The sequence below is a fragment of the Tursiops truncatus genome, chromosome 12 (assembly GCF_011762595.2).
Source record: "Tursiops truncatus isolate mTurTru1 chromosome 12, mTurTru1.mat.Y, whole genome shotgun sequence".
NCBI lineage: Eukaryota > Metazoa > Chordata > Mammalia > Artiodactyla > Delphinidae > Tursiops > Tursiops truncatus.
The window spans coordinates 41,857,837-41,872,779 of NC_047045.1; the positions used below are offsets into that span (position 1 = coordinate 41,857,837).

The 14,943-nt window shown below is 38.2% G+C and overlaps 1 long non-coding RNA gene across 1 annotated transcript in view; it reads right to left on the reverse strand.

Annotated features, from left to right (window-relative positions):
* LOC109549073 (uncharacterized) overlaps positions 1 to 14,943 on the reverse strand; it is a 41,134-nt gene that overhangs the window by 1,310 nt on the left and 24,881 nt on the right. The window lies entirely within an intron of this gene.

Below are 14,943 nucleotides of genomic sequence, written 5' to 3' on the forward strand. Positions count from 1 at the left end.
CTAGTCCATCCAATAAGGTAAATTTCTAATGTTTTTAAAATTAATATTTGATCAGTCAAAAAGAACATGTCTTAAACATTATGGAATGAAATGATAACGGAAGGGAAATCATTCCTACGCGTAATTACCGTTTTTAGAGGCCTTTGTGAATCCAAGTCTCTAGTTGTTGTCACTCAGGACAGGGGTCTTAGGCTCAGCTCACTTAAGTCATTTCATTCTTGCCTTTCCCAGCTTCCCCTTTCCATCATTTCTGATCCCACAAATTTCTAAAAACACACCCTTTTTTTCCCCCAAAAGTAGCAGGGAAAGCAGTGCTATGTGTATGGGGAACAGGGCTGGGTATGTTTGTACGTATAGTTCATTTATTGAATGGCAGCGTAGCATACTGGTTAAGAGTTCAGGCTCTCCGGCCCAATTTCCCTAGTTACCTGCTCTGTGATTTTGGGCAAATTACTTTCTGTACCTCAGTTTTCCCATCTGTAATATACAGATAATAATACTAGTTCCTACCTCACAGTGTGATTGTGAGGATTAAATTACATATTTTAAATGAGTTAATATCTTAGAACTGGTAAGCACTCAGTAACTGTAAGCTATTATTCATAATTTAGAATAAATTATTATTAATAATTACAGCTTCTCTATTTCCTAAAATACACTTATTAAGAAGAGAATAATGATGAAAGCTAGGAGCTGTTAAAAGTCCATTGATTGGATGTAAAAAGTAGAGTTTTAGAATCGCAAAGGACCCAAGAAATTATTTAGACCATTGGTTCTTAGACAGTAATATGCATTAGAATCACTTATGAAATATTATAAAGTCACAGTTACCCAGGCCCTCCCTTCTCACATCTACCAAGTCAGAAATATCCACAGGCAGTTCCAAAGCATCTTCCTTGCAAGAACCACTGAACTAATTCAAGTCTTTAGATTTTATTATGAGGAAATTGAGACTTAGAATAAATAACTTGCCTAAGACCCCAAGTGTAAGTGGGACCCAGGTAACGTAGCTCCTTGGTAAGTGATCTTCCTGCTCTTCTATGTTGCTTGCCAAATATTAAATTTTAAAGAAATTAATATGGGAGTTTATCCTTCTCTCAGTAATATCAGGAAGAATAACATAGGTTTTAAAAGCATACTTCATTCAGCATTTAATTCAAAATAAAACTTATTTTACAATAAAAATAAATGCAGATGACTTTTGTAGAGGACTTCATGCAGAGGACTTTTGCATATTTACAGTAGGATTTAAAGTGAATTTTGCTGTGCTTTTCATGTGGACGTTTGTTTTTGCCACAATGCTTGCTGCTAATTAGTACAAGGAAACACTGCGTTTTTGCTCCTCACGCCAACCTCACAGATTGACAGGCAAACAAAACAAATGGTTTATAGGGCAAGGTAGGTTGTAGGAATTAAATTCTTCAGAGCTCTCAATAATAAAATATGCATTTCTTATAATTAGGATTTTTTTAATTTACATTAAATTTTTTAAACCTTTGTGAAATATTCTTGGAATTTTCCAGTCCATGAACAGTCAATGTAGGAAAATCAATGGTTATTAGGTATAGTTTTCTTATTGTAGCTTTACTGATTGGTAGATTAAAAGTCTAAAAACTATAGCAAAAATTTTTTTCTGCATTTTTCTATTTGGTATTGAGTACTATGATACTATATCTCTTAAAATGTTTTTCTTTATCCATAATATAAAGGAATCAAAAAATACATTAGAACTCGTATGTGAACTTGTGCAAAGGTGTGAAATAAATTGAGATGACAGGGCAGAAGCAAGAAAATGGAGCTCAAATTAAATCTACCCCTCAACGCAGGCCTGTTTATATTTTACTATGTTTGCTATCATAAATTTATTTCCATGTATGTGTTTCTTTGCTAGAAATGATAAATAGCTGCCAGCCCAACTTCTGATTCTTAGGCAACTCCATTTTACCAACAAACCACTCATTTTGATTTGGTAAGTGCGATGAAGTCCACTCTCCCAGATCCCCATCAACCTGTTTTAAACTCTTGTTGCTTCTACTGTGTCTTTGCCTGATTCCATACCCTTTGCTCTACATTTCATCTCAGGTTTGACCTTTGGATCTTTTTACTTGATGCATGTGTCTGGCCTCCTGGCATTTGACTACAACCTGATCATCTTTGGTTTAGACTCACCTTCTAGTTCCAAGCTACCAAGATTTATACCCCCTGATTCCAGCAGTTCAGAAATTCCTGGCACAGCCATTGGCTGCTATCTAAAGGGGATCAACTTCAAACACTAGCCCTATATTATAAACATTTTTTCATTTGTTCAACAGATTGTACTCATCACTACTATGTGTAAGGCACTAGAGTAATTTCTGGGAAATACAGAAAATTAATTAGTAATAGAAAGCTTAATGCTCTTAAAATCTGGTAAAACAAATAATACAAGTATATAATGATAGTTTAAGATAGTATGTGTTCAACTCTTATGAAGTATTTATACAAACAAAACATTAATTTTAAAAATCTTCGAATAGAAAATCCTTAAGCTGGAATTAAGGGGTATGGGGTACAAGAAGACATGACCAAAAGAACCTGGGATGTGATTCATGGATTAAAAAAGATTAGGAAGGGCTTCCCTGGTGGCGCAGTGGTTGAGAGTCCGCCTGCCGATGCAGGGGACACGGGTTCGTGCCCCGGTCCGGGAAGATCCCACATGCCGCGGAGCGGCTGGGCCCGTGAGCCATGGCCGCTGAGCCTGCGCGTCTGGAGCCTGTGCTCCGCAATGGGAGAGGCCACAGCAATGAGAGGTCCAAGTACCGCAAAAAAAAAAAAAAAAAAGATTAGGAACACTGACAGGTGTTTAACTAGACTTTGGAGGTAGGGTAGGATAGACACATGCAACAAACACATTCCAAAAAGTGGAACCAAATCAACAAGAGCAGAAAAGGTTAAAGAAATTTTATTCGTCTAGACTGGTTGACAGTATATGTAAGGAGTGGAAGAAAGCCTAGAAAAGTTGGTTGGAACCAGATTATGGAAGGGTTTGAATACTGAGGAGTTTAGAGTTGGCACGTATGTTTTGGGGAGTCAGAAAGTTTTGAGCAGGAAATGATGATTGGCTTGATTTAGCAGTGCTTTACAGGAAGGATTTGGTAGTGAGGAGACAGGCAGGTAGAGACTGCAAACCAGGGAATCAGGAGGCTAATACAGACAGTAATCTAAAGTAAGGAGGGCCTGGAGACAATTTCTTTTTTTTTTTTTTTTTTTTTTTGCGGTACGCGGGCCTCTCACTGTTGCGGCCCCTCCCGTTGCGGAGCACAGGCTCCGATCGCGCAGGCCCAGCGGCCATGGCTCACGGGCCCAGCCGCTCCTCGGCGTGTGGGATCCTCCCGGACCGGGGCACGAACCCGTATCCCGCATCGGCAGGCGGACTCTCAACCACTGCGCCACCAGGGAAGCCCTGGAGACGACTTCTTAAGTGCCTGTTATGAGCTGGTGCTGGTGATACAATGAGGACTGGGTCCTTTTGATGAGGAAGTTTTTAGTCTAGCGAGATATTGATCTCTTAAAGGCTCCTAGAGGGGTCTCTATGCAAAACTTTGGGACCACTTCTGATCGTTTCCCGGTTACTAGGTTAATTAGATCGATCTTCATTTTATAATAGGATGTATTCTCTACCTTCTAAAACTAGTTTTCCGTTTTATCAGTCTGCTAAGGCAAAAGTATCCCAACCACTTGCACATAAAGAAAAGCAGCTTATTACTTAAAACAAGACAGGAACACGACACCATACAAGGCAAAGCAGAAAATGACACATTTTAAAGAGATAACTGAAGATGATGAGGAGAATGAATTGGAGGTTAGATTAGGAACAAGAAAACCAGTTAAGAGGTTGTTGTAGTAATCTACCTGCTTGATTATGAGGGTCTGAACTAAGACAGTATGAAAGAAGAGGAGTCCTTAGTGGCTACTTCCACCATAATCCTTTCTATCACTGCCCTGGTACAACTCGGGGGTGGGTAAAGGACTCTCACTTGGAATTGATCTTGAACAGAGGGACTCAAGAACACAAGAAACACTTGTTTACTTCTGCAGACTTAGAGGTAAGGCTCCTACTGCCAAGCAGTCTCTTTTCCTGTTCCTTTCTTATTTGGAACATGGTTTACCAGCCTTCACATTGATTCTGTGAACTCCCTGATAAATTCTTGTTTTGCTTTAGTTAGCCCAAGTTGGTTCCTAGGGCTTACAATAAAAAACCTCTAATTGACACTGTATGTGATTTTTGAGGCACCTGTGGATAACCAGGTGGAGACTGTTAGAAATATGAAACTCGAATAGTGGTTCTCAAAGTGATGCATCAGCATTACCTGAGAACTTGTTAGAAATGTAAGTTCTCAGGCCCCGCCCCAGACTAACTGAATATGAAACTTGAGGAGTGGGGCCTGAGCAATCTGAATATCAGTAAGCCCTCTGGGTGATTCTAATGCAAACTATAGTTTGAGAACCAATTGAACTAGAGCTTAGAAGGGAGATTGGGGGTGGAGATAAAGATGTGTGAGTCAAATGAATGACAGTTGCTGTTAGGGGGAATGAATAACCTCCCAGAAGAGTGGAAGAGAAGATAAGCCCCTGAAGTACATGAAATAATCGAAGAAATTGAGACTAGTGCCGTACAATCAAGGAAGGGGAAATTTAACAGAGGTGTCAGGTGCTATACAGAGGCCAAGGTGGATGAGAGAGCCAAGCGATAGGACTGACCATTAGAGGTTTTTGGTGTCAATTAAGGGAGAATTGGTACAGATAATGAAAATAAGTGGTGAGAGAACAAAGGCAAGAAAAAAACAAAGGATACTTTTTTGCAGTAGGTTGGGAGTGCAAGAAAGAAAGTTGAGGTAGATGTCTCAGTTTTTACTGCATAATAAACACTCTAAAACACAATGGCTTGAGACAGTAATTATTATTATAGCTCAAGTGTCTGAAGGTTGGCTGATCTCAGCTGGGCTTGCTCATATATCTGAAAGCCTAATGTGGGTTTTCCTCTGGGCTGGGTTCTGTTTCACATATCTGTCATCCTCCTGGGACTCTTTGGCTTGCCCTGAGCATGCCTTTCTCATGGAGATGGAAGAAGAGTTTCGTTTTGGGTTTTTTTTCACTGCAGCATTTTTTTAATTGAAGTATAGTTGGTGTACAATATTATATGTAAGTTACAGGTGAACAATATAGTGATTTACATTTTTTAAAGGCTATACTCCATTTATAGTTATTATACAATATTGGCTATATTCTCTGTGTTGTACAGTATATTCTTGTAGCTTATTTTATACATAATAGTTTGTACCTCTTAATCCCCAACCCCTATATTGCCCCTCCCCCTTCCCTCTCCCCACTGGTAACCACTAGTTCTCTATATCTGTCAGTCTGCTTTTTTTTAAACTATATTCACTAGTTTGTTGTATTTTTTAGATTCCACATATAAGTGATATACAGTATCTGTCTTTCTCTGACATTTCATTTGGCATAATGCTAAAGTCCATCCATGTTGCTTCAAATGGAAAAATTTCATTCTTTTTTTATGGCTGAGTAGTATTCCATTGGATGTATATACCACATCTTCTTTATCCATTCATTTGTTGATGGACACTTAGGTTGCTCCCATATCTTGGCAATTGTAAATAATGCTGCTGTGAACATTGGGGTACATGTATCTTTTCCAATTAGTGTTTTTGTTTTTTTCAGATGTTTTTGTTTTCTTCTTGTCTGGAAGAAGAGTTTTAAGAGGGCAAGCAGAAACATACAAGGCTTCTTGAGGCCTAGACTCCAAACTGACACACTGGCACTTCTGCCTCTGCCTCATATTGGACAGAGCAGGTTGTGTGACCAAGCCCAGATTCAAGGGGGTGGGAAATAGAATTCACCTTTTAGAGAAGCTGCAAAGTGACATGGCAAAGGGCATGAGTTCACACAGGGGTGGAGAATTGGGACCATTAAAACCATTAATACTTGGATCAGCAGTAATGCTTGACTGCTGGGAAGCAGTGGTAGGAACAGAGACAGCTGGTGCAGGCAACCACCTTGGTTTGACTGTGTAGGAGAGGCCTGGGGAGGAGTTGGGGAGGAGGGCATAGTTGAAATGACTAGGGGTCCAGATTGTACAAGGAAGCAGGTGAAACCAGAAGGTGAATTGGGAGGCAGAAGATGAACAATTATGCATTTTCATTGGAAGAGGTGGAAGTTCACAGAGAAGAAACAGAATTTATAGTCTTGGAAGAATAGTTTTGTGATAGTGGGGTTAAAAATCCAATTTCATGAGACAGAACTGGAGCTAAATTTAAAGCAAGAGCTCTGGAGACAAGGTACCTAGTTTTGCATTCTAGTTATGTGATCTTGGTCAAATAATTAAATTTCTGTATTACTTAGATTTTTTTTTTTTGGTAAAACATGAATAATAATTGTTCTTACCTCATAGGGTTACTGTGAGGATTAAGTGAAATAAACTATATGAAGTACCTAGAACAGTATGTCTGGTGTTTACTATGTTTTATTATTTTAAATACCACTTACATGTATCTATAATCAATAAATGTGAATACTTTAGAGAATATTACTTGAAAGACAGTGGCAAGTATACATTGTGTGTTCTGCCTTAGCTAACAAATGCTGTGTCTGGAAAATACATACACAGTTAGCTACCTGTTGAAGTTGGAACTCATGCAGCCTTTACCACTTAAGGTTGTTTTCTTTACTGTTACTACAAGAAAATAATTATCATGCTCAAGTCATATGTCTCCTCATTTCCCCCTAGGTGACCATGCTTTGGGATTTTCATAGTTTGAGTAATTCCTCTGGGCTCTACCACCCAGCAAGTTAAAGAGGACAAGATTCCTCCCTGGGGATTGTGGTTCTGGGAATGTGAGCAGCTTGTTTTCATGAGAGCTGCACCCAGACGGGACCTACTGTTAGGAGCTGTTGTGTGGGTGGCTGTGTTGTTTTTAGTTGTTTCTTCCATCCTACACTGTTGTTTATATATAAAGATTTTTGAAAAGTGAATGTTTTACAGGGCTGTTTTGCTTATACAAAGAAAATTAAAACAATTTCAAAGTAATTACTTGTGTTTTATATTTTTCTCTTTTAAAATAAAGTATTCATTGATATTGCCTGGAAAGAAAATGAAGACCAAAGACATGGCTACACTCTTAATGTTTTAAAATAAGGTAATGTTATTCTCTGTTTGAATGGAGCCTTCTAAGGAATGACCACAGTCTCATACACAGTCGACTTAAATGCATTCTTTATCTTTAAAAGGAAGCAGAATAGGATCATTGAATAAATCACATGTGTTCACAGCCTTGTCTGATGAAATCATATACTACACAAACACATTATTCTCTAGTCAGGAGGGTAAGGGGACATTTGAAGTGGGGCTTGCCCTGGCGGAAACCTTTTTTTGTTTAAAAAATAGTGCAGTGAAAGACCACACAGTAGATGATAACAGAAAATATCTTCCATGCCTTCCTCTACCTTTATACTTTCTCATTCTCCTTTGTTCTCTAAGGACATCTGTTGTAATGATTATTTGGTATAACTCGTAGGTACATAGCAGAAGGCATATCATATTTCATTTATTATTTTGTCTATTATAATTATTGCTCTCTTTTACATCATGACATTGTAGGTTTTTAAAATATTTTGTTTATAAAATATATGAAAGATGTTATAGGAAATTTATTAGTTGGCTGTAGATATCTAAAGAGTAAATGTTTTAACTGAATTTAATAAAATTATATTTTAGGAAGTCTAGCATACTTTTATCAAGCTACATCTTAAAGAGATAAATATACTGAAAGATGAATTTCATTTTCCTTTTTTACATCAATTGCAATGTTTTGTTTTTTTTACTTAGGCATTTGAAAGATTCTTAATTATAAGCAACATTGATAGGAGATTTTGGAGGCTTTAAAATAGGTCCATTATTTCAAATGTTTTCAACATTTTGTTAGCTGATTTGCTGTCTATATTATGGATGCAATTCAAAATTCAAGTTTTTACTTCTTATTAGGTGTTCTTATATTGCCTTCCAATTTTGCCCTAGGTTGATCCCCTGAGGAATTTTGAAATTTATGTTTGAAAGGGTTTTTTTTAATGAAATGCAGTATTTTTATTTGAAAGAATTTCAAATAAATGTTATTTTTATTATGAAAATGTCAAACATACACAAAAGTAGAGCAAATAGTATGACAAACCCCCAAGTTATGTCTGAACTTTAAGTGATAAGTTAGTACAGGTACTACACTACATTTGTTAATGCAACATGTTCAGGGACTCAAGAAATGCTTGTGGCTTACTGCACACTTGAAAGAAGTTGTATAAATCAATTTTTTAAAAATATTCAGTCATTTCCCAATCTATAACAGATTGTATTTCAAATGTTTGTTGGTCGTTAGCCAATTTTTGGACCTACAAATGTGTTTCTCATAGAAACAATCTTGAAATGGCTATTAGCTTTTCAGGCTAGCTCTCAGTAATTTATCTAATTCACAGTTAAGGGAACCCAAACACCATTTTTAACATCATTTCAGTGAGAAAATGCTTCCTTTGAAGCATTTGAAGTCCTAGGGAACAGCACCACCCATCTTCCCTTCCACTAAGTATGGGAGATACGGGAGCAGAGTCAGAAAGACTATAGTGAAGATTCACATCCATGATGCGTCTTCAACAAAAGTAGCAGGAACTCAGAGAGGACAGTAGGAGTGTGGGGATGGGAGTGCACTCTGTACATTCCATTCTGAAATGATTTACTGTTTCCTCTGCCAGTGGAGTTTGTTTTTATCCTTTTTTTTTTTTAAGAACTTTTTATTTAAAAAAAAACACCTTCACAAATACTCTGTTGTATCCAAAGTTTTCATTTTACAGACTTTTTTAAAAGCAGGCTTCTGGTTATTTTATTCTTTGAGTAAGTTTCTGACATGGGGGGAAATTATTTTCACTGGCTGAGATATGCCTAAGACAACAGGAAAAGATTCCTGACTAGTAAAACATAAAATTGGAGTATAAACATAGGTACTAAACTGCAAATAAGTCAGGTTGTTGGAATAATGTATATAGTGAACTTACAAGTATTATTAACCTTTTAGAGTATCTGGGAATGACAAATGAAAGCACGGTTTTGTCATGCCAACCTATACTCTCATTCTTCTAAATTGACCTTACATTCCTACACTCCCAGGCTCTTATCCTGGCAGCTATTATAGGCTCCAGTCTTACCTCCTCTCTAGAGAACGTGTATGCTTGTGAGTGACTTGACAGCAGGCCCCCAATGCTAGCTAGCCTCATTTTCCAGAGGTAGTAATGCCAGTACCCATATATACAAAGAAAATCAAACATCCTTTGTGATGAGTCCACTGAAGGTCCCACAGCATGATGTGCCACAACTTCACTCCGACCCACGCTCCCAGAAGATAAAGAGGGTCCTGCTGTGGGTCGAGTACTGAGCTAACAAGGTGCTTTACATATGTTACTGTATTAGTCCTCATAGTAACTCTGAGGGATAGGGATGCTGTCCTCATTTTACAGATGAGGAAAATTTCCAAGAACTAGTTAGCACTGAAGTTAGTGAGTGGCTGGATTCAAACTGGGTTCAAACCACTATGAGGGGAATGAACCCACATATCCCTCATTTGAACTTGCCCACCAAACCAGCTAAGGGAAGAAAACCAAAAAGCCGTCTCTGAGTTAGCTTTACACTTAACCAGCAACTCTTAGAACTGTGGTTCCTCTGCCTGGGGGACCTGGGCCCTGCAGCTCCCGGAGCTAGCTCATATCCTCAAGATCCCCCCAAATCCAGGGTAAGCATGTCTCGCCTCAGCCCTTCTGAAGTCAGGTAAATGCCTTGCCATTATCACTAGGCTCCTGCAGCTGGAAACCCAATCATCTCTAACCCAGATGAGGAAACTGGAGCTTGATATTAAGGCACGGCTCCAGAAGAACCCTTCAACTGGAGTCCCTCCCTGCCTACTGATGGTGCTGAGAGTGCCAGAGGACAGGCTCCCCTGCCAACCAGCGTAACTCGGGAAAATCTGCGTGAAGATATAGTAGTCGAGAGGAAAAGAAATAAAATTCAAGAACTGGAGTTGTCAGGTGATCCTGCAAAGGAGCCTCTAGGCCCACAGATGTTTCATCTGCATTAATAACTTCTCCAGTAACTTCAAAGATAGCTACTTCTAGATCTCTGAATTCCTAACCACTGATGGAGAGTCTAAATTTAAGATATCAGGCTCAGAAACTCCCAGAAATAGCCTAGGGCAGTCTCAAAATATGTCCCTGGGAACTCGTTAAAAATGCAAATTAATGAACCCATCTCAGGCTTACTGAATCAAAAGTGGGGTCCAGGAATCTCTGTTTTAACAAGCCCTCCAGGTGATCCTGGTATTCACTAAGGTTTGAAAACCACTGGCCTAGGAAGATGAAGGATGATCCCAGGTTCTCCACATTAACCTAGAATTAACCTGCAACAGCTACCTGAGGTTAGATTCTACCCTCCCACCTCCCACCCACCTCTAACCAGTGCTGTGGTTAGAGTCGGGTGACTCTCTCAACCAAGACTAACTGCCTGGTTGCTCATTTTTTCCCTTGAAAACTCCAAGGAAAATTTTGGGTAGACAGCAGATGACTGAATTGAAATTTTAAAACTCATTGTTTATGATAGGGGAATTGGAAATAACTTAAATGTCTATTAATAGGGATTTGATTAAAAACAAATTCTAGGGCTTCCCTGGTGGCGCAGTGGTTGAGAGTCTGCCTGCCAATGCAGGGGACACGGGTTCGTGCCCCAGTCCGGGAAGATCCCACATGCCGCGGAGCGGCTGGGCCCGTGAGCCATGGCCGCTGAGCCTGCGCGTCCGGAGCCTGTGCTCCGCAACGGGAGAGGCCACAACAGTGAGAGGCCCGCGTACCGCAAAAAACAAAACAAAACAAAACAAAAATTCTATGAGGATTGGGACCAATGCTGACCAATACTACGTTCGCTATATTCTCATTGCCTAATACAGCATTAGTATTCAATATTCATTAATTGAATGAATAAGTGAATATATATTCATATACCTTCAAATGCTGAAGTACAATGCAGCCTTTAAAAAAGTTTTCTAATAGCAATCTCATTCCCACATATTTACCCCAAAACCTGAAAGCCAATGTTTATAGCAACTTTATAATCGCCCAAAACTGGAAACAACCCAAATGTCCTTCACCTGGTGAATGGATCAGGAGGGGACTGCATTTGAGGAAGTAGTTGAGGGCACCTCATTTTACATATTGTTTTAATTATAAGAATATATTTGTGTATTATATAATTAATAAACAACATTTTATAGACTGGCAGGATAAACACCCAAAATGTCAATAGTAGTTATCTCTGGTTGGTAGGATGACAAGTGATGTTTTTTTAATAGAAAAATTTTATAGAAAAATTAATTTCGAATTTTTCTATATAAACAGGTTATGCTTTTATAACTAGAATAAAAACAAGTTATTTTAAAAGTGGGGAGTGGGAAACCCAGGAAGCATGACACATGAAAAATTTATACAAGTTAAAAACGTGGGGGACTTCCCTGGCAGTCCAGTAGTGAAGACACCGCACTTCCATTGCAAGGGGCATGGGTTCCTGCTCGGGGAACTAGATCCCTCATGCCACATGGTGTGGCCCAAAACAAAAAAGGAAAAGAGAAAGTTATAAAAATATCCAAAGCAAAGTTTCACTGGAAAAAGAATTTGTATACTCCCTCCTCAAATTTAATGTCCCTACAGATTACCTGGAGTACTTGTTAAAATGCAGATTCTGATTCCAAGGATTTGAATTTCTAACAAGCTCCTGGTCCATAGAGCACTTGAACAACAGGCTGTAACACTGTGTTGTCAAAAGAACAGCCACTAACTAGCCACATATGCACTTGAAATGTGACTAGTCCAAATTGAGGTGTACAAGTGTAAAATACACACTGGATTTTGAAGACTTAACACACACACCAAAAATGTAAAATATCTTAATTATATTAATTACATATTGAAACAATATTTTTGGATATATGGCATTAAATGATATATTAAAATTAATTTAAGCCTGTTTCTTTTAATTGTTTTAAAATGGCTACCAGAATATTTTAAATTACATTTGTGGTTTGTATTTTTTGGCTTGTATTTTATTTTTATTGGACAGCACTGATCTAGAATAACTATTAACAGGATTTTACTTCACTCTGGGTCTTAAATCACTAAAATAATGCAGGAAAAGGATTAACACCTCATTAATGACCAAATTGGCAACTTTTGTATATTATTCATTAAGTAAACATCCTTAGGATTTCTTAAAATCTATAGGTAGAGGTTGAGACAAATAGAAATCATAGAATTTTAGATCAGAAAAGAAACTTTAAGGTCATCAAGTTCAAACACCCTGGCTTATGGAATTATTTATCAATTTGACAAAGATGTATTCAGTATTTAATATCTGTAAGTACTGAATAGGTACTTACATGATGGACAAGTAAGTAAGGTGAGCGCCTACCCTGGAGAAGCTGAGAATGATGGTAGTGGTCTGTAATGGCACCCCATTAGGCATGTGGACAGAGTTCTCTCAGACACAGAGGCAGAGGCCAACACAGACTCCATTTTCCTGAGGAAGATCTAACAAGCTCCAAACAAAGAAGCTTACTTGGGCTGGCTCTAAGTTTCCCCAGGTTTTATAGCTTCTGTTTGATATCAATGATGCACATAAGGCTTTAGGATTAGACGTGTATTTAAATAATCAACATAAGGCATGCTCTCTCCTCTTTCACACAAAATAGATGCACTATTATCAGAAAGCAAGGAAATTTAAACCTGAGAAACTTTGGAAGTTTGAACATGGTTGATGGAAGCAGAATGAAATTTGGAGTGCAGCACAGCCAACCTTCAATTACATGTGCAAATGAGAGGCGAATAAAACAAGATGCTCAGTTCAGCAATTATTTTTTAAAACTTATTTATAAGGAATATTTTATATCGGGGCATTATGACTGAAATTTTTTCTTATTTGTTACATTTCCTTTCTGTGAAGGAATGAAAAGACAAATTTAGGATAAATAATAAAGCATTTCAGTGAGCTATAAAAATTCTTTTTACTTCAAGTGGTAACATGGGCTGAAAATATGAATAGCCTTTACAATTTTTTTTACTTTAAAATCTGGGTCCTTCCCCCCCATAATATTTCAAGCATTAATAAGGTAGTGCTTCTTTAAATCAGGTTGCTTTGGTATGCATTCTTAACCTATAGAGAAGCAGCTTCAGAGGACAAGCTTCCCTCAGTACATCCACAGAACCAAAGGCCCTCATGATCATGGGTTGGATCTAATCTGAACATTTATTTGTATTACTCATTTTCAACCAATATTTTTAAAACTGCCCATCTGGAAAAAGTCAAACCTACCTGAGAATTGCTGGACAGCCCTTGCCCAAGAGTAAAAAACTGCCTAAAGCCATTTAAAACCAAAACTTGAACTAAGCAGAATAAATAGTTCTGCCTAAGAATTGTAACTACATTCCCCTGTCTTTGAGAGTAATTGGAGGGACTTCCCTGGTGGTGAAGTGGTTAAGAATCCACCTGCCAATGCAGGGGACACAGGTTCAGAGCCCTGGTCCAGGAAGATCCCACATGCCAGGGAGCAGCTAAGCCTGTGCGCCACAACTACTGAGTCTGCGCTCTAGAGCCTGTGAGCCACAGCTACTCAGCCCGCATTCCACAATTGCTGAAGCCTGCGCACCTAGAGGCCGAGCTCCGCAGCAAGAGAAGCCACCGCAATGAGAAGCCTGCGCACCGCAATGAAGAGTAGCCCCTGCTCGCAGCAACTAGAGAAAGCCAGCGCGCAGCAACGAAGACCCAAGGCAGCCAAAAATTTAAAAAACAAAAGAGTAATTGGAACAGCATATTTAGAACCCAGAATGTTTGCTTAAGAACCAGCAAGTTAATTTGGTTAATTTTGCCTCATTCACACCAAAAGGTAGAGTGTATTGAGTCTTCAGTTGGCTTTAAATATTCCTAATGATTTTTTAAAAATCTTATTCCCAAACATGAGCAGCAATTATTACAGGAAGTGGCCTCATCTTCTTAAATAATAATCTGCCATCCCCCCACATACAAAGGGAAAACCCATTACGACATCATTTAAAAATGTATCTGTTGTAAAGACACCTGTTCTTTGGATCAACATGCTGGGGGTGCAGGAGGTACCCATCTTGGAATATCGACACGGAGAGATCCTGAATTAGGGGTATTTGGGATGATGAGACATTTACAAAAGGTTTAGATTCTGGAAAAATATATACCTGTAAGTGTAGTCCAATAATGTGGTAATTTAGGTATGAATTCTTTTTTTCTCAAATACAGAGTTTTAGGAGAAGATGTTTTAGGAGAACCAACACACTGCTCATGTCTTGTATAATACCAAGCTTGCTTTGCTATTTTCCTGAGTTGCATCAATAGAAGAAATATAAAATGATAATTAGTCTCCTTGCCACCTCATCAGAGGTTTTATAAATTTATAATTTTGGCATGTTTATGACACAACTTGCACCCTTATTTATTTCAGATGATTTTATTAGCTGGTATCTGCAGGCTATGAAAAAAAAACTCACTTATCTTTTCTAAGCTTTCCACATCAGTTGGTCATTAGAAAATTCATGGTCTTTTTGGAAAAATTCTAACATTCCAGCCTCTTAAATAAGTATTTTTTTCCCTCTATGACATTAATTTCTTCCCTTAAGTTTTTACTCCAGCTATAATCTTAGAGTACAGGTAAATGGGAAATACACATAATAATAACTGCATTTAAATTTATAATGTGCTGAATCTCTTTTGAAGGTAGTCTTGTAATAAAGAAGGAATTCAAAACAGAGAACCTCAATCTAGTTTCTGCGAAAACATAAGAAAGC